Consider the following 19,897-nt stretch of genomic DNA (forward strand, 5'->3'; position numbering starts at 1 on the left):
GTAAGCTATTTCTGAGGAGGGGGTCTAGCACTGAAAATGCTTACAGTTGATTCCCTGCTGATGACATTCCCTGGACACCGCAGTTAGCCATTCCTATTTGATTCAGCCACATAATTGATTCAACCCAGAGAAGATGATCCTGAAAATACCCAAATTCTGAACATTTAGGCTTTAAAGATGGTGATGATGACCAAGGAGATACAATGGATCAAATGGAGGAGGGGTCAGTACACACAGTTGACCAGGTATTGTCAGAGGTGGATCTGCTAGAAAGGGGGATGTCTGACAATGAAGGCCTCTCACCTGACCTCCCCATATTTACAGGATTATTCCGCCCACAATTATTTAAATCCCTGCTGTTTAAGGCCAAGAACACTGCACGGCTGGATAATACGGGTACCCCTCCCTCACCAAATACTCCAGGGGAAGCAGAGGATCTCATATTCTCTCAACCAGCACTGAGGCAGAGGTTATCCCTGTGCCACACATGTTTTCCAATTTAGTGCAAAAACAATGGGCCACAGCAGCCTCATATCCCGCTCCCACAGGACATGATAAAAAATACTATAATTTGGCACCCGTTCTCTAAATTTCTAAACACTCTGGAAGTGGACGAGCCTATCATTACACTTGCATCTTCCTCAGCCATCCCACACCTCTTTTTATTCACACCTCTTCGTGGTCCCTAAAAGTTCGGGGGGATGGAGGGCAATCCTGGACTTAAAATGTCTAAACCAATTTTTAGTTTACCGAAAATTTAAAATGACTACTCTCCAATCCATCTTACTCAACATCAGAAAAAAACGATGTCCTTACCTCCATAGACCTCATGGAAGGTTACTTACATATCCCAACTAGGCCCTTACATTTCAAATTCCTTCGTTTCTGTTAAACAACATCCATTATGAATATATTGCTGTCCCATTTGGCCTAGCTTCAGCTCCCAGAACTTTTACAAAGGTCTTGCCTGCCTTGGTAGCATCACTCAGAGATAGGTCCATCCGACTTCAATGCTACTTGGATGACATTCTTATTCTGGCATTTTCCATCAATCAAGCAAATTCGAACATTCAAACGACACTTGTAACCCTATAACAACGTGGGTTCTCAATCAATTGGTCAAAAAGTCATTTAACACCCTCGACTAGACTCATTCATCTTGGCACCATCATTGACACCCTGGAAGGCAAAGTTTTCCTCTCCCCTGACAGACAAGAAAGCATTAGAGGTTTGGCTCAACAGATCAGAACTCTTAGGAAAGTACAACTATGTCTCCTTTCTAAATTGCTCAGAAAAATGATTTCTTGTATTTCTATTATCCCTTGGGCCTGGTTCCATGCAAGAACCCTGCAATGGTTCCTGTTGCCATACCAATGTGCCGGGAGAGACGACGCCAAGACTTGTGTAAAAGTTCCATCAACCGTCCTCAAGTCTCTACAATGGTGGACACGACCCGAAATCAACAAGGGATGCCCTTTAAAGGATCCACACAGGTCAATTGTTACAACAGATGCCAGTCTAGTGGGATGGGCCCCCCACTTCCAATCACATACAGCGCAAGAGAAGGCACACAATATCAACTGGCTAGAACTGAGAGCGGTGTACTTGGCACTCCGACAGTTCCTCCCGCATCTCCATTGCAAACACGTGCTTGTCTGTTAACATAACTACAAAGGCCCATATCAATGAACAAGGGGGTATTCATTCCAATCTACTAATGAGGGAAGCAGAAAGACTATTCCTGTGGGCCGAAATCCATCTTCTCTCTCTGAAGGCAGAGCACATATCTGGAGTAGTGAATGTACAAGCGGATTGGCTCAGCAGAGCCACATTAGACCAATCAAGAGTGGCGTCTGGACCCCAAGATCTTTCTGGAGGTTACTCGGAGGTTGGGCCAACTGGTTGTTGACCTGTTTGCCTCCCCACTCAATGCACAGCTTCCCTGATTCATTTCTTGTTACTCATCACAGGGAGCGGAGGATGTGAATGTCCTCAGATGTCACTGGCCCACCAGACTGCTATATGCCTTTCCTCCCCTCCCCGTGATTCCCAAATTGATTCAGAAGTTTGCTGGAAGAAAAAGCGGACCTACTATTAGTGGCTCCTTATTGGCCAAGGCGAGCATGGTTCGCGGACCTGAAGGACCTCTTGACGGTACCACCTTGGAGGATCCCATCATCGATCATATCGCTGTCTCAAAGCCCAGTACTACACCTGGACCCCCAATGGCTAAACTTAGCCGTATGGAAGTTGAACAGCGACGTCTGAGAGATGAACACCTTTGTACTCAAGTTATTCACACTTTTCAATCGGCTCGACGTCCTATGAGGCCACCTGGTCTAGCTTCTGCCGTTGGTGTCAGAGGGTTCAGATCGACCCCACTTCCCCATCAGTAGCACAGTTATTAGAATTTTTACAGGAGGGCCTAAACAAAGGGTTATCACCCAATACTCTGCGGAGACAGGTGGTGGCCCTGGCTTCTGTCATATCTTGGGATGATCTTACCTCCATATCTCATCACCCTCGCATTCACAGTTTTCTGCACATTGCCAAGAACTTGAGGCCCCCCGTAGCGCACCAATATCCAACTTGGGACTTAAATAAGCTACTATTGGCCCTTACTACAGTCCCTTTGAGCCACTAAGGACCATGACGCTTCAATTTCTAACCTACAAAGTAGTTTTCCTGATAGCAATTGCATCTGCCCAAAGAATCTCCGAACTAGCTGCATTATCGGTGCGCAAAGACCTCTGCATTTTCCATTCAGATAGAGTGGTTCTCAGACCAGATCCCTCCTTCATTCCAAAAGTTAATTCGGCATTCCATAGAGCTCAAGAGCTGGTGCTCCCAAATTTTTGCTCACGTCCATCACACAGGCTTGAACACCAATGGCATCGCTTGGACATAAGAAGAGCCTTACGCATCTACATACAGCGCAGGGCACCCTCCAGAAGACAGAAGCCCTCTTTGTGTCCTTTCAGCCTAACACCCTGTGGCACAAGGTTTCACCCTCTACCATAGGTAGATGGCTAAGGGCCACCATCGCTAAGTCGTATGACTCTCACTCAATACCAGTGCCCCAAGGCATTACCGCTCACTCCACCAGGAGTGCAGCCACCACAGCAGCATGGGCAACCCAAGCTACAATAGAGGAGATTTGCCAAGCTGCAACCTGGGCTTCTCCATCTCCATTTATTAGAAATTATAAAATTGACGTATTTGCCTTGCTGAGGCTTCATTTGGTAGGCGACTTCTGCAGCAAGTTATTTCAGAGACAGGTCTGCAACCCAGACGGAGTCCCTCCTTTAGGACAGTGCCAAGCTTTGGTATGTCCCATCACTGGATGCTCTGAACAGCTCATGGGAGAAAGGGCGTTGGTACTTACCTGATACGCCCGTTCTCTGTGAGCTGTGAAGAGCATCCAGCCCCACCCTTTTATTCCGTCTGGTAGGGGGTCTGTTCCGACCAGGGTTATTACATAGGCTTAAGCATATAGGGTATCAATACCTCGGCTTTGCAAAACTGGGGATGCTAAGGAGGAGTCTCGTGGAGGAGGAGGAGCGTCCTCAAGTTTAAGCCCAGCCTTCCTAGAAGAGACTGAAGCACCTTCCCATCACTGGATGCTCTTCACAGCTCACAGAGAACGGGCGTATTAGGTAAGTACCAACGCCCTTTCTCATGTCAGTCTGTCTTACCTGTTCTTCATTGAATTTTCCTTTACCTATTCCATTTTTTTTTTAAAAAGTATTTGCTGTTTTCTAGTCATCTGGCATCCCATCAGTTCTCCAATATTTCTGGAAGTTAATTTGTAAAGTCTGAGCTATTCCATGAAGTACTGGTAGTCTTCCATTATGATCACAATTGGAACCAGAATTTTGGTCGCTAAATGATGCTGTGTTAAGCAAGTCATCACATGATAAGCCATATTTTTACCATGGGGATTAAGCAAATCATGGTCATTAAGTAAATCATGTAATTATTAAGCAGATCCAACTTTCCCAATTGATTTTGCTTGTTGGAAGTTGGCTGAGGAGATCAGAAATCATGAATATGTAACTGTAAAGTGCTGCAACCACTGTAAATGTGAGCCGGTTACCAAGTGGTTGAATTGTAAGTATGTGACCACAGAGTTATAAGTTTGAGGATAGGTTGAAAGTCACTTTTTTCCAAGGTTGTAGTAACTTTGAATCATTATTAAATGAATTGTCATAGGTCAAGAACTACTTATAGTTTCTTCAGTACTCCAGAACTATCCTAAAGGTTAAAAGTTGCTCTGAATAAAGAAGTATTCCCTAATTATGTATGTCTGTATATCTCAAACTAAAGTGCTTATCTTCACAATATCATTTTTTTCGGGGGGGGAAAAACTGAAAAAAACTGTGCCTTTCTTTTCTTACTCTTAGCATTTTGCTATTTTAATTAAGTAGCTTGTATATTAATTTATTTTATTTTGAAAATATTGAAGACTTTTTGCTAAGCTCAACTTATTTTAACTTTTATGTTCCTGTTCTCTTCCATTTTTATTGGATTTTTGTAATTTTTTTTTTTTTTAGTTTAGTGGCTTTAGCCATGGGATCATTATTGTGACTATTAAAATCCATTTTTAAAGTCCAAAATATTTGACTATGCCCAGTTTTAATTCCCTCAAAGTAAGTAAATCTTGCAGTATGTAAATTTCCCCATGAACTTCTCCACTAATATTCTCTGTTGATTGTTCTATCCCAACATATTTGTGTGTATATTCATATGTATTTAAAAATAGTTGGACAATTCACCTCAAAAAGATCTCAAAATATATATTAGTTAGATATCTAACTAGTTTGTTTGTTTTGCTGTATTAGCAAGAAGTTCTCCCACATTAATTTTATTTGGAAGATGCTATTTTTGAGTGGATGCTTTTGCTTTATTGATAAAGCAAATACTGAATTGTTAAAAGTAACAAAAGGGATAAAGAAAGGATACTATGAACCTTTATGATTGTGAAAAGTTTGATATTAAAAGAATGAAAGAATATTCATTCAGTTTCAGTTCTACAGAGCAATGAAGACCTTACCCCTCCTTCCTTATCTCAACAACCCCCTTTTGGGCAGGGGACTTTTGACTAGAGAATTGCATAAAACCTTGGTTTATGCTAATCTGTATGAATAATCTTTCACACAATTTACCGCTTTCTTAAAGTTAAACTGATTTATGTATAAAGAAATACACTGTACAGAACGATTTGAATATTTATGTAATATTAAGTAGTCCATGAATGAACACACTTGTACTTTTTCTATTTTATTTGAAAAATAATATTTTTTTTAAAAAAGTGATAATGAAAACCATGTACTTAAATCTGCTTTTAGAACCAATGAAATACAGAAGGGCTTATCTATTTGGATTATGTTGCAGGTAATCCAAAAAGTTCCGCATTTTTTCCAGTTTCTCATAACTATGTTTTACAGAGTTTTACATTACTCAATTATGAAAGCAAATTGATATTTTATAGATGGCAGTCTTATTCCCAGGGTGTCCAACATTAATTGAATCTGCTTTTATTATATCGTTTTCATTGCTTAGACTTTTCAGTGTATAGTTTAGTCCTTACTTTCACAAAATATGGAGGGGAAAATAACCTCAGCTTTTAGTGAGAATTTTTCCCATCCTTCTGTATTGTTCCTTTGGATTGAAAGAAAAATGTACTTTCTGTCTGAGAATGTTGCTGTTGTATTTCATAGATAATAAAGAGAGGAAAAATGCACAGAGTCCATAGGCTGAAAGTAGTATCAGTTAATTAGGAGCTGGACATTGCACAGTTGGAAGTCTGGCAAGCTTTGTGTATGTGTGTACATGTGTGTGTGTTGTCTGCCTTCTTTGATCACTTGTGTGGTAAATAGACATGCAGAGTAACCATGGCAACATGTGCTATAAGTTTGTGGGAACAGGGGAGACTCAATCACTGAACAAAGGATAGTTTGTTAGAATAGTTGGTTATGATTACAAAAAGGTGGTAACAATCAGGCTATTTAAAAACATACGTTCTGGGAGGAAAATGCACATTTATGTTGCCAATTTAAAAGCAAAGTATGTTTCTCTAGCTAGAAATCTCTTGCTAAGTGCAAAGGAAAAGCAGAAAGAAGTAAAAAATTGTTTTTTTAAAAAAATCCAACTTTTCACTAAATGATGTGGATAGATGTCCACAGAAAGGAACACAATAAAACATTATCTGTTTGTAATGTTCAATTGGGTGAAACCATGTGTCATAGGGCAACAATATTTTCAACTAATGTACTGCATATGGACTAACTTACAGAATGTCCCAACCCATTATTCCCATGGGAATGAAAGTTGGAAAAGTTGTGACTATTTCAGCAACACTGAAGCTACTGATGGTTCAGCAGCACCATTGTCAGATATGGTTGAAAGATTGTCATTTCTAACACTCTCAGAGCTTCCCACAAATAAGGCAGCGGGGAAGCTTGCAGGGAGTGCAAGCTCAATCATGACTGCCGACACTCCTGCCAGCTTCCTATAAGCAAAACCTTTGTTTGTGGGAAGCTGGCAGGGAGTCTTGGTAATGAGGAAGTTGGAAGGGAACGTTACAAGTTGCTCTTGCAGGTCTCCTCCACCCCTACAACTGCCCCAGCATTTCTGTGCTCATGCCACACTGGCTACTTGTTCATGTCTGCTCATCCTTCTTGACCTGCACCATTTCCCCATAAGCCTTCACAGACATCCACAGTACCTGTCATGCCTTGTACACTCTTGCCAATCTCGCAGCACCCCCGTGTGCCCTCCCTGTTAGGAGGATGTGCAAAGGTGTGCCAGAGGCACCTTGCTGGTTGGAAGAGTGCATACACACAAAAGAAATACATGAGTCACGGAATATGTGAAGGGTGTGTAGGGGTACACAAACGGGTGGGATGCTACCTGTTCTGCCCGGCTCTATAGAACCAGTAGCTCTGAAGAGCAGCAGACACCAAACTGGTTCTCTATTTGCTGCTATTTGGTTCACCCGCCCACCCGGGCTCTTACCTGCCCTTTATTTCCTGTTTTTTCAACCTCAGCTGCTTTGCGCAGCACAGCTGAGGTTGAAAAAGCAGGAAAAAAGAGACTTTTTAAATGCTGTGCACCTGCGTGCTGCTCTTTTCAGCTCTCTGGGCAGCACAGCTTAAGGGTTGTTTTTTTACACGCGCGCACAGTGTGCATCTGGCACACGTGCACGTGAAGTCTAGTCACCGAATCGGTAGTAACCGGTTGAATCCCACCGCTATACACAAATACTGTAGTACTGTGCAAGTTGGAGGGCTTACATGGGTTTGGGCGTGATTAGGTTACACAAGAGTGTGATGGTAGTATAGTTGAATCTAAAAGTTGAAGTAGTAGAAAAAAATGCAAAGTTCTCAAAAAGTTCTGAGAATAACTTTCAGCAATTAAATAATTTCTTCACTTATTATATATAATACATGACTGTAAAATCTTTGTTTTAGATACAAGCATTTATTTTTGAAACTTTACTGATCTGGGCAAAACCAAAGGCAAAAGCAAAGAAGTAGAAATAAATATTTTCCATTAGTCTTATGTACAGACACTTAATAACCTCAGTGAAGGTTTAAGTTTTTATCTTCAAAATGTTAAATAATTTTTTGAATTGGATTGTGGGGTGTTAGGATAAAAATACTTTAACAATGGGTATCTTTGCAGAAACCTAACAACTGCATTGTGTCACCTCTTATAACTTAAAAATATAGTACAGATTAATTTCAGCAATATAATTTGAGGATATTCCGTAAGCAGCAAAATCAGAGCAGAGAAAAAATGAAGAGTTCTCATTCTGCAATTAAACCACAATTCAAAGTAACAATTTTGTAACAAATGATTTAACAACAAACTTACATGTGGTTAGACTTAGGAAGTTATCAAATCATTTCCTGATCCTGGACTATAGCGGATATAGGTAGGTGGGCACACAGTAACTCTAAACTACGGTTTAGAAATTTAAAAAACAAGTTCTTCATTCTAGTATATAGGCTTATTTAATGTGTAGTCACTCTGTGTCATTAATGACATTTTTACAGGAAGCTATAAAAAACAGGACATTTCCCCTGACATGAATACTACTTATCTGAGAATTTAGACCATGTATTGTTTATATACTCTATTTTGGTATGGAGAAGTGAATAAAGTATGCTTGATCTTGGTATAAGATTCCTACTGTTGATTCTTACTGAGATTCAGTCTTTATCTTTATTTGCAAACATACTCAAAGAAAAAATGTGGAACTGTTTATTCCAAATATATGTTCTATTTTGTGTTTTTTTTCATTTGCTTCCTGATTTCATTTTGTTAAAGCTGATCCATCTCTGCCTTATAAATAAATCAGTACAACCATTTAAAAATAGCTATTAGTATTATTACATTATAGCAGAATGAGCCTAATACATTGTTCAATGTATTGTTCAATTTATCATAATTCTGGGAAATAAATTATAAACATTTCATCTCAGCACTTCTTGATAATTAAGAAGGAAATTGTGGCTCTTTTTGGTTTGATTTATTTTAATTTCTCACTGAAAAAAGAAGCTTACTGCGTTAGATAGGTCAATGTGACATGACCTACTTTTGCTTAGCTACTTAGAAATTATATGTCAGTATTGATTATGTCACTCTGGGGATAAGAGATTTGACATCATTTTTGCACCACAGTATTTCTATAATATTTTGTATGCTTATGTGCCCTGTCATGTAATCCTGCAAGTTAAATTTTATAATTCTGATAGGAGAGGAAAAGGCCAGTAGCTTTCATTTTGGTGTGTGTGTCTGTTGCGTATGTATATTCCTCTTCAAATATCACTGTGCTTTATTCTAGCCTGTATTCGTGGTATATTTTTTAAATAATGAAGGATATCCATTCTGAGCATTTTAACTCAACAGCCTATTTTCCTTGCCTTCTAAATGGTATGGATAGATTTTCAGATTATCATGTATTATACTTTATGTATCATATTATCTGTCAAATTTCTGAGAATATAGAAGTATAATACTTATAGGAGCTACTGTCATAAACTGTGTCATACATTTACAAGTGATCTGTTTAGTTGTATTTTACTATTGAAATCAGGTTGGGACTTTTTGTGTGTTGTGTCCTTGAGAACACACAAAAAGAATAAATAAATAATCAAGCTAAACCAGGCAAATCTGTGTTGGTTACACTTAGTCTCTAGTTAAAGTTAGTCACTTTCAACAAGTTATAGTTATAGCAAGTCAGATGCAGTCCATTAAATCAACTCAAGTTCAGTTATGCTGAATTGTTTATAAAGTCTGGTCAAAGTAAGGGCAACATTGTCATGACATGTTCTGGAATGCATAGCCAATATGATCATCTTCTAATGCATTCTGCTAGCTGAGTTGTGTTGTGCTGTCTTAGAAAATACTGGAGTTGTCAAATGTTTTAAGGCAAGCAAAGCTTATGTGCAAGTGAAGTCATCTCTTGGAAATGATCTCTCCGATTTTGAACTTGCTGATCCTGCAATGCAACAGGAGAGGCAATAGACAGTATTTAAAGGGCAAGGAAGGGCCATTTATTCAGGCTGGAATGGTATTGGGGAAAGTGTAACAGAACTTTGCCTTGTGGATGAGTTGATTTTTGATCCATTGTTCACATTTTTATTGGATAGAGGTGGATCCAGAAGAACAGAACATGACCCATTGGGAAATTTTTAACTATCTTATCTTAACTTTTATAAAAAGAGATTTACAGTTAAAACAAATTCTCATCGATGCTGCGACGAGAGTCCAGGAATGGGTTACGGTCTTCCTTCTGATGTCATCAAGCTGAGTCTGCCACTATAAAAATGCCATCCCCTGACTGGCCTGCCCATCTTTTGGCTCAGCTTCTTGTCAAGAGCTAATCTCTGGAAAGATTGCTTTAACAGTAAGAGAAAGTTTGAAAAATCGATTAGGAGACAGATTCTGATTGAAAAATCCAGCTCCCAGGGATATGGTAGAGCTCTGTCTCCAGGAGAGCGGGATCCATTCTCCTGCAGCGTTGAGTCTTCGGCGCTGCCTCACGAAGGGCTGCGAACCCAGGGAGCCTTTTTAGAAGTCTTCTACTCAGCTCCATTGATCACACGGCTTGCTGCCACCGCTGCCGCCAGAACTGCTCCACAGCTGCCCTCGGAGCTTCAATCTACCGCTTCTCAGCTATTTCGCTGCAATTTGATCACTCGGGGCCTGATAAGAGCGTATTGAGCGAAGGAAGTAAAGAAACCATTCAGGAGCCTCTCCACGTGGCAGGTGGCCATTTTGAATCAGCAGGGCGGCCACTTTGTTGAGTGTAAAAACACTTCCTCAGGGCTTCACAGTTTATAACTAGCCTGACCCATTGCATCAGACAGCACCTCACGGGGGAAGCTTACAGCACCCTTGGTGTCTGTGCTGTTTGCAATATGGAAAGGAAAGCACCCCAACCTGCTACCAAAGAATTGGAAGAGCCCCAAGAGGCACAAGCCCCTTTGAGGAAGCAAAAAAGACAGAGCCCCTTCTGCCAACAGAGAAGTTGCTGCAAAAATCAAGGCCAAAGCCCTAGCTCCTCAAAAGTCTTCAAAATCTAAGCTTAGGGCTGAAAAGAGAAGACATGCTGCTCTTGAAAAGCAGTTTGAAAAAAGGTTGGTACAAATGCAAGCCCAGATTCATCAAGTCTCTCATTCTGGGGAAGTGCATATTAGCCCTGAGATTTCCTTTAAGGGGGGGGGAAATCTGCTTCCAGTCACCTGTTAGCATGGTCCCCTGAGAGAGTGGAGGAAGAACAATTTCCCCAGGATTTAAGCAGGTCAGGGCCTTCCTTTAGACAGGCTACATGGGGACCTGGCCCTTCCTTCCCAGGTGGTCAGGTGGTTCAGGGAGGGTTTAGGCCTAAGCCTGAAGCAACCTACACCCCCACTGCTGCGGGCCTACCCTCAGAGGAGAATAGGCCTGAAGATCTCAGGGAGATGGTCATGGTAGCCATTAGACAGGGCCTAGCAGAAGGATTCAAACATCTCCTTCACCCTCAAGGAGGGGGCCCAGCCTTGATAACCCAAAGGTTTCCACAAGGGGCCTCCCATTCTCAGAAGGGTGCGCCCAGACATCAGTTTTCTTCTCAGCCCTCCCACTCGGAGTGGAGGGAGGAAGAGGAGGATAATTATTCCAAATCCTCTGACCATAGCCATTCTGGTCACTCTGAGGAAGGGGAACTTATCGATCCCAATATGTCTGAAGAGGAGGACCTCAGAGTTGATCAACCTCCTGTTGCGGAAGTTTTTAGACCTTCATTATTCAAGCCCTTGTTACAGAAGGCCTTGGTCACTGCACAACTCAGCCCTGAGGAGGTGGCCTCTGAACCACAAGCAACCGCTTCTGGCCACTCCAATTCATTATTCTCCAAGCCAGTGGTTCAGGCGGAGGTTCTCCCTCCCCGCTTCTCTTCCTTGATCTAGTAAAGGAACAGTGCACCTCCCCAGGGGCGGGACCTCGCCCGTCTGCTCATGACAGATGATTCTACAATGTGGAACCATCCCTGGCCAATGCCCTGGTCGTGCCGTTGGTAGATGCTCCAGTGGTGGCGTCATTCTCCTCCTCTGGTACCCCCACTGAACCAGAGGATGTGCTCAAGGCAGAGGACAGGCGATCCAAGCAAACTCTCAAGCACACTCCCCAGGCTGCAGCTTGGGCAATTAGAGCATCCATGGCAGCCTCATTTTTTACGAGATCCTCTTTGCTCTGGCTTCACCAGCTTCAGGAGAGGCTTCCGGCCACCGAATGCAGGGCACACCAGGACCTCAATAAAATTATTGCAGCAGCGGAGTTTACAGCAGATGCCACCCTGAACTCGGCCAAATTTGTTTCCAGGGTCATGGCTTCTTCTGTGACAGCCAGACAGCTGCTTTGGCTGTGCAACTGGCAATCTGACTCTCGCCGAAAATGGAAGTCGGTGTCGGCTCCATGTGCAGGCGAGAAGCTGCTTGGCGACGTCCTTGACCCTTATTTGACAGAAACCAAGGACAAGAGGAAGGTCCTCTCCTCGGCAGGGAAGAAGTCCGAATATCGTCCCGGGCCTTACTATTGCCTCTCGTCCTTCAGTTCTGATACCAGCCCTCAATTTTCCAGAGGTCAGAGGTCCTTCCCTGCTCGTTAGGAACAACAGCCTGATACTTCTGGCAAGCAGCAACAGGCCCCTAGTAAACGGCCCTTTTGAGGGGGAGGAGGTCGTTCGTTTAGACACTCAAAGTGAATGCATCTCCCTCCCATTGGAGGCCATTTGGCTTTCTTTACCTCCAGATGGGAGGAATCTACATCTGATGCCTGGGTTCGTGAGACAGTGAGGTACGGTCTCCAACTGGAATTTCTCTCCCCACCTCCACGATGGTTCGTCTGCTGCCCCACGTCAAGGGACTGCTCTAGATGGGCCCTTATGGAATCAGCGATCCGACATCTCGTTGACATATGAGCTATTCAACCGGTTCCTGAGGATCAACGAGGGCAAGGCTTCTACTCTTGCCTCTTTGTGATTCCAAAGGCCTCTGGGGGGTGACGAGCTATATTGGATCTGAAATTATTAAACAAATTTATCCCATAAAGGGGGTTTAAGATGCAGACTTTGCATTCTAACCTTGAGAGCGTTCGAGAGGGCAACCTCCTTTCCTCTATAGACCTCACAGAGGCTTACCTCCACATCCTTATTTGGCCCCATCACCATCAGTTTCTCAGTTTTTGTTATCAGAACGCCACTTCCAGTACCGGGCTCTACCCTTTGGTCTCTCGTCGGCCCCAAGGGTTTTCACAAAGGTCTTGGCAGCTTTGGCAGCTTCGCTTCGCACCATTCCAGTGAGGGTCCTATGCTACCTGGACGACATTCTCATCCTGTTGCAGTCTATCCACTTGGCCCATTGCGACCTTCACATCACATCGCAGACTCTACAAGACCACGGGGTTTCGATCAACCTAAGGAAAAGTCACCTTTCCCCAACACCCAGGTTGCTCCACCTTGGGGCGATTATAGACACGTCACTCTGCAAAGTGTTCCTCTCCCCAGATCGAGGGGAGAGCCTTCGCAGCTGCATCCTTCGGATTTGGAGGCTGCCCAATGTTCCGTTGTCCTTACTGTCCCAAACCCTGGGAAAGATTATCTCCTGCATTGAGATTGTCCTGTGGGCTTGTTTCCATGCCAGAGAACTCCAATGGTTCTTTCTCCCCTTTCAAACAGCAGGAACCAGCCATTCGGCCATGAAGGTTCAGGTTCCTTCCCAGGTCATACAGTCCCTCACATGGTGGCAGTCCTGGGCTCTAGAGAATGGTCTCTCCTTCAAAGAGGGGGAGGGAGAAATAGCCCAGGTTGTTCTTTCCAGCAGAAAGGACATGCCTCATCAACTGTCTGGAGCTCAGGGCTATCTTTGTAGCCCTAAAACACTTTTGGAACAGGGTGGCAGGCCAACATATGTTGGACATGACCGACAAAGGCCCATGTCAACAGGCGGGGGGGACCAGGTCCAGGGCCTTGATGAAGGAGGCAGAGCATCTAGGGAGGTGGGCAGAGAGACACTTCCTTTCAATCAAAGCGGACCATATCTGGACTTGTCTCTGTTTAAAGAAAAGATGGATTAAAAGCCTGAAAAAATCATAAAAGTATTACTTTATTAAACTTGTATGCTACCTGTCTCTCAATAACTTGCTCACACTAATCAAACAAAGCTATTAATAGTTTCAATTTAATTTCCAGCCATTAAATGGCTATATCTTGATGCTATTTGATATTTCTGGAATATATTTTTTGTAAAACTAGTTGCACAATTTAACAATCCTCATAAATGGTTTAATATTTTCTTAAGATTATTTAGTGACAATTTTGTTGGATTATTATATTTCCTACCTTAATTGGGGAGGTAATTAACTTGGATATATAAGGATAACTTAATTATCCATATGTATCTACCTAATGTGTGTGTGTGTGTGTGTGTGTGTGTGTGTGTGTGAATGGACAGTAACAAAACATAAGCATAAGAATTTAATATAGACTTCAAATAATTAAATCATAGGTCAGACTGAATCATATTAAGCCATATTCCACTGAGAATAATATTAAGCTGAAGCAGAAGAAAAGCCATGGATCTAAAAAGGAATTCGTTGCATCTCAGTGAAGAAATTGTCCTCTTACAGCCCTAGCAATAGGAACAATGTTTGCAGGCATGAAGTTCTAGTTTCTGGGTGTCAAAGCAAGACGGAACAAATAAAAGTGTGACATTCATTCTACCCTCCATTCCCAGATTGATACTGAGATTCTGAAGTGATTACATTATGTAATTATATCAATATAGAAAACAAGGTTTGCTAAAATACCTTTTAACGTTAAACTGGGCTGATAATTTCTGTAATATGGGAAACATGGCCATAAAGTATTTGGAAAATGTTCCTGATAGACCAGTGTGAGGTTATATCACGATGACTATTCTATATTGGAAATATATGGGAAGTAACTGCTCCCTATCACAGGATGTCTACAGTATCTAGGACTCTTAATGATACCCTCTGTCTCTGTCAGGAGAAAAACATTCTAGTGCCATGATGGCGAATCTATGCCACGCATGGCAGAAGTGGCACACAGAGCCATCTCTCCAGGCACACTAGATGTTGCCTGTTGCTCTTCCAGATTCCGGCACTAATAAATTATGATTGTTGGCTCTGTCCTGCTAGTATAGTTGTATCCACTAGAGCAGTGGTGGTTAAACTTTTCAGCACCAAGTGCTGAAATGCATGCATGCGTACGTGTGCCGGAAACCGGAAGAGCAGCTCCCGGCGCACACATACGCACTGGCCACCTGGTCTTCCAGCTTCTAATATGCATGCACACGCAAAGGCCATCTGGCCGGTGCAAAAATGCACATTAGAAACCAGCCGGCCAGCTGGTGTTCACACGTGCATGCATGTTAGAAGCTGGAAGACCAGGTGGCCAGCGCGCATGTGTGCACCGGGAGCTGCTCTTCCAGTTTCCAGCACACATGTGCGCATGCATTTCAGCACGGTGCTGAAAAGGTTAACCACCACTGTTCTAGTGGATACAACTATGCTAGCAGGACAGAGCCAACGATCACAATTTATTAGTTTGTAGTCTACAAATGAAGTATTTCTGTAACTTCAGACTAATTACATAAGATTCAATGAAACTTCTATGCTAGAGGTCACCAACCGGTGGTCTGCAAGAAAATTTTGGTGGTCCGCAGTGCACCTGGTTGGAGGAGCTGCTCTGGGATGACCAATGCGCCAGTCCTGTGACTACAGCTCTGGAATATGGGACCGGCCAGCAGCTCATGGTGGGGCTGGAAATCGCCATAGAGGGAGGTACATGCAACTTGCAACTTTGCAGGTGATGAACATGCAAGGAGTAGTGCAGCCCTCGCCAGCCGAAATGAGCTAATGGTGCTGTTGCAGCAAGGGGGGTGGAGGTGCAGGTGGGCCCAAGCAATGGGTGTCGGCAACCCGTGGCTCTTTCTTCCCCCTGCTGTGGCTTCCTGTTGGCTGAACCAACCACTGGCTGGCCTTGCCCCTCACCTTCCCAGTCACTCCTTGCCTGGCCTGAGAACAGTGGGGGATGGAGACTCACTCCATATTCCAGTGCAGGAGCAAAGTTTCATCTCTTGCTGGGTCTCGCGGGCATTTCTTCTGGCCCTTGTTGGTGCTGTGCGTACCTCAGTCGCTCAGAGAGGCATGCAATTCCTCTCAGCCCTGAGACACTGGCCCAACCTAGCTGCTCCTCACCGCTGCTGCTGTTGGTGCATGCATGGTCTGCTTAAATTTAGCATCCTTCACAATGGGGGAGATGGTGTCCACTCCTCCTCCTGGAGCCCATTACGACATGGAGCATTGGCTGCAGCCGGGTCGGGTGAGTGAGTGACTGAGGTATGTCCAGCACCAATAAAAGCCAAAGAAGCACCCGTAAGACCCAGAGAGCACCTGAGAATCAGAATGAGGGAGAAAGAGAAAGGGAGTGAGACACAGAGAGAGAGAGATACAGAGAGAGAGATGAGAGAGAGAGACAAAGAGAGGGGGAGAGAGAGAGATGAGAGAAAGAGACAGAAAGAGAGAGACATGAGAGAGAGACATGAGAGAGATACAGAGAGATGAGAGAGAGATGAGAGATCCCGGTGTTTTGTTTTCTGTGGGAAACAGCTCTTTGAGTGTTTAAGGTTGCAGAAACAGGCGGCCAAGCTAAGTGCCTGAAAGACCCCATCCCGTCACTGGGAGTCCAGGTGCTTCAGCAAGCGGCACGCTGGATTCATATTAGTAGTCCACGGGATTTAAAGTTATGAATTTAGTGGTCCCTGAGGTCCGAAAGGTTGGTGACTCCTGTTCTATGGAAGTAATTTCTTCCTTTGGGGTGCTATCACAGCTGTTAAATTTAAACATATGCCCCCAAATAGTAAAGAACCATGGAATGGGAGTACATTATAGATTCACAGGGAATGATTGTCTTCAAATGCAATTTTTCCAAAAAGTACATTGATGTTATTATTAGACTTACTTACTTCCCTCCTTCCCTCCCTCCCTTCCTTTGCAGGATATATTGATTGGAGATACATGTGAAAGGCAGGATATATAGTTTGACCCACTCAACCTAGCCTTGTGAGGTAAATAAGATTGAGAGAGTGTGACCGGCCCAAAGTCACCAACTAGATTACATGCCTAATGCAGGACTAGAACTCATAATCTTCTGGTTTTCTAGGTCAGCACTTTAACTATCACACCAAACTAGCTCTCTTCTTCCTTTGATACATGGGAGATGAAAGTCACATTTTGTATCCTGCATTAATGAAAATCATAGTAAAATTTTTATGTGTGTGCAAACTGAATCATATGAAGGGAGATACTGTTACATGTGACAGACTTTCAGAAGGCTTTTGCTGTCATGACAAAGCTTTGTAATATGAAGTATAAATATTTTCATATTGGTAATATAAATTCTGTGAAGTAGGTTATGAAAGGATTAAGTATCCACCTGCTGTATAGCAATTCTGGATAAGACTGACTTCCATTTCAAAGGTGGGATGAGGAAGAGAGAAGGTTGAGGTTAAGACCATTTTGTTTTTGAAGGAAAGATGTTAAAATGTTAGAGTTGATTCTTCTGTCTTAGTAGCAATTCATAAAGACTTAAATTGAAAGAGCTGTTTACACAGATCATAATTTGACTGCAGAAGCCATTAAATTACTTAAGCAAGCATATCGATATGTTTAAAAGTCACCTTTTAGACCTTTCAGGAAATCAGCATGGGAGAGTGAACCTTTGTTCATGTTATCTTGTAGATACAGCCAAAAACCAGAGAAAGAATGTGATTATTCCATAGGAAAAGTCCAGTGAGGAAACTATGATTTTGTGTTGCAAAAATCCCTCTCGTGCACAGTATATTCAAAGTGAAAGTGGTATGAGAAACAGAACCACCATTTGGGTGTGATGGACCAAAATAATGGAATAATGCTGCAAAAGTTAATTTGACTCTTTAGTCAAGGTATTTTAAGGCCACATCAGTATTTGCTACTAAGTGTCTACTTAATTTAATCAATTATGTTTACAGCAAATACTTGCCATGTTTTCAGTTGGATATGCACAAAAATGTAATGTGATTAATCAGCTTTGTTACTAATTACATATTGGAAGAAAGTTGAAAATCAGAAGATGAAAATCTAGCGTGGTCCTATAATGTTGGGATCATGCTGATCAGTTTGATAAACAGTTTTTCTACTTCAAGCCTCATTTTCCTAAAGTCGATTTCCTATGCTGAAAACTAAATGGATGCTATAATGTTTAAGCCTGAAAATGTGTTCACCTACCTTTGTGTTGGAATAATAAGATAGTTGTGATTGTTAAGAAAAATCAAACTCCGTGATAGGTTTTCTGCTGTGTTGCAGATTTTACTGGAGGTGATGTTCTTTTCTCAGTCACAACTGACACAGGGAAGAATCAGTTCTCTGTGGTGTGATCCTATCCTTTGGGGAATGTGTTTAAATAAATGGTGCATTTATTGACTGTTCCTATGGTGAATTCACATTGTGTCATGAATTGTGCTTTTGTTTTTATAAGTGATAAAACAGGACATGGTCTAATAAATGGTTTAAAACAATCTTGTATTAAATAATTTTGGAAAGAGCATTGTCTCTAGTTTATTCTCTCTCTTTTCTTAATGCTTTGAGACATAGATCAGGAACTGCTTATTCTCTCAAGCTTCACTTATTGGATTACATTGGGGGAATTGTTTCTTAAAGCTCTCTGAATCTATGAATGACAATAAAAACCAGAGATCGGTTTCATATATTCTTACTATGCCAGTGCTATTTCAAACAATGCTTCATAAATGTCATGGTTTTTGCCTGTAGAAACAATGGTTCTCTTATTGTCACAGTATTCTAATCTTTATGTAAGAAAGGAAATGATGAGGGAAATTAAATTAGCCTGCAAAGCAAATGAAACTCAAACTTCTCTCTGGGATGAAGAGCAAATGGAATGATGATTTGAGTCTCTTTTAAATATGTAATGTGTTTTTCATTTAATAGTAACAACATAAAAAAATCATTGCATATACAAAGTGGAAGCCAAGAAAGTAATTTGTTCCGGCAACTTCCATTTTCACATGAATTTTTAATGCCTTCATTGAAAGCTAAAAGTATATGTAGCAGAATGTCAGAAAGTGGTTTTTTTTCTTACGAAGTTTATTAAAGATATTGATAAAACAGTAGTATTGACTAAATTCAGCTCTAAATAACTAGAAAATTCAATTAATAGTAAAGCACAGATCTTTAAAAGTTAATTGGTTAAAAAAAGAGAGAAGGGTATAGTTAGGCTTGTCAGCAAGTGCAAATCCATGTTCTTAAGATTAAATGCTACAAAAATATAGTAGCATTTCTGATTAACTTGTTATAATCAATAATACTTTGCTCTTAGGGAATAATCACACTGAGAGTTCTTAAGGTGCCTGGGAAGGCATTATTGAGGAAGAATAATTAAATAATGTATTACAGTACTTTTATTCCAACTGGCTGATTGATATTTAGAAGCAACCAAACAATGCAGTAATATGAAAAACTTCAAATATGAATCATACAGTATTTGTTCAGTAAACTTTAGCTCTTCCTTCATGTTGGCCATGTGACAGAGTTTGCTGGTTCAGGTCACTTTCCCTTTACAGGCATGGGAACTTCATTATTCAACCCTGGATTAATTACACAGCAGGCTGAGCTTTTACTTGTTCAAATAATGTGGCTGCCAAGCCCAGTGGCCTTATTAGAAGCAATGCTGGGTGGTTCTGTGGATGCACAGTTAGAGAATCTGACCCTTGCTGCTTTCTCACATGATAGGTGCCGAATACTGAAAAAGAAAGGGGAGAGTTTGCTTTCGTGTCATTAACAAAAGGTAGCCTGCTTCCAGAGCGCAGTTTTTAGTCCTTAAACTCTGACGGAGGCAATTAGGTGGAGCTGGCTTTCCTGGAATTGTAGCATAGATTTTCCTGTTGTGCTTCAATATCAACTGTCTCCAAGTTACAAACCCACTCACAGTGCTAAAAGCTTGGGATTACTGCAAGTAGAGGAGGCCACTGTATCTCTCGGCTTTTCACTTTCTGACTAAGAATCAGCGTGCTCACTTATCAGCAATGTTTCAGCTAAAACATTCGGGTCGAAATCCACTGGTGGGTATATATGTGCAATTGATAGTTTGAAGAGATTTTCAATATAGACAAACTTTTTAAAACAAATTTGTAAAAATATGATGAATAAGCTTTATTTTCTTTGATTGTAAACTTGGCTTTTATTTTATAAAAAGGTGAACTAGTTCAAAATAGCTTTGTAATATTTCTAAATGTGATTTTATGAATAGTATTGTGTTCAGATTTTTGAT

The 19,897-nt window shown here is 41.7% G+C and overlaps 1 protein-coding gene across 4 annotated transcripts in view; it reads left to right on the forward strand.

The window, feature by feature from the left end:
• The window catches only part of MID1 (midline 1), a 227,499-nt gene that overhangs the window by 125,955 nt on the left and 81,647 nt on the right, over positions 1–19,897 (forward strand). Inside the window, exon 1 of one of the 4 annotated variants that reach the window (XM_026666912.2) lies at positions 19,549–19,688. The exons of the other annotated variants lie outside the window; for them this stretch is intronic. The gene's annotated coding sequence lies outside the window, so the exon portion shown is untranslated. Of the gene's footprint in view, positions 1–19,548; positions 19,689–19,897 lie in introns of those variants that run through there. 4 annotated transcript variants of the gene reach the window in all.

Source organism: Notechis scutatus, chromosome 5 (genome assembly GCF_049901735.1).
Source record: "Notechis scutatus isolate UNSWTSFEM ecotype Mainland chromosome 5, rNotScu1.2, whole genome shotgun sequence".
NCBI classification, from domain to species: domain Eukaryota; kingdom Metazoa; phylum Chordata; class Lepidosauria; order Squamata; family Elapidae; genus Notechis; species Notechis scutatus.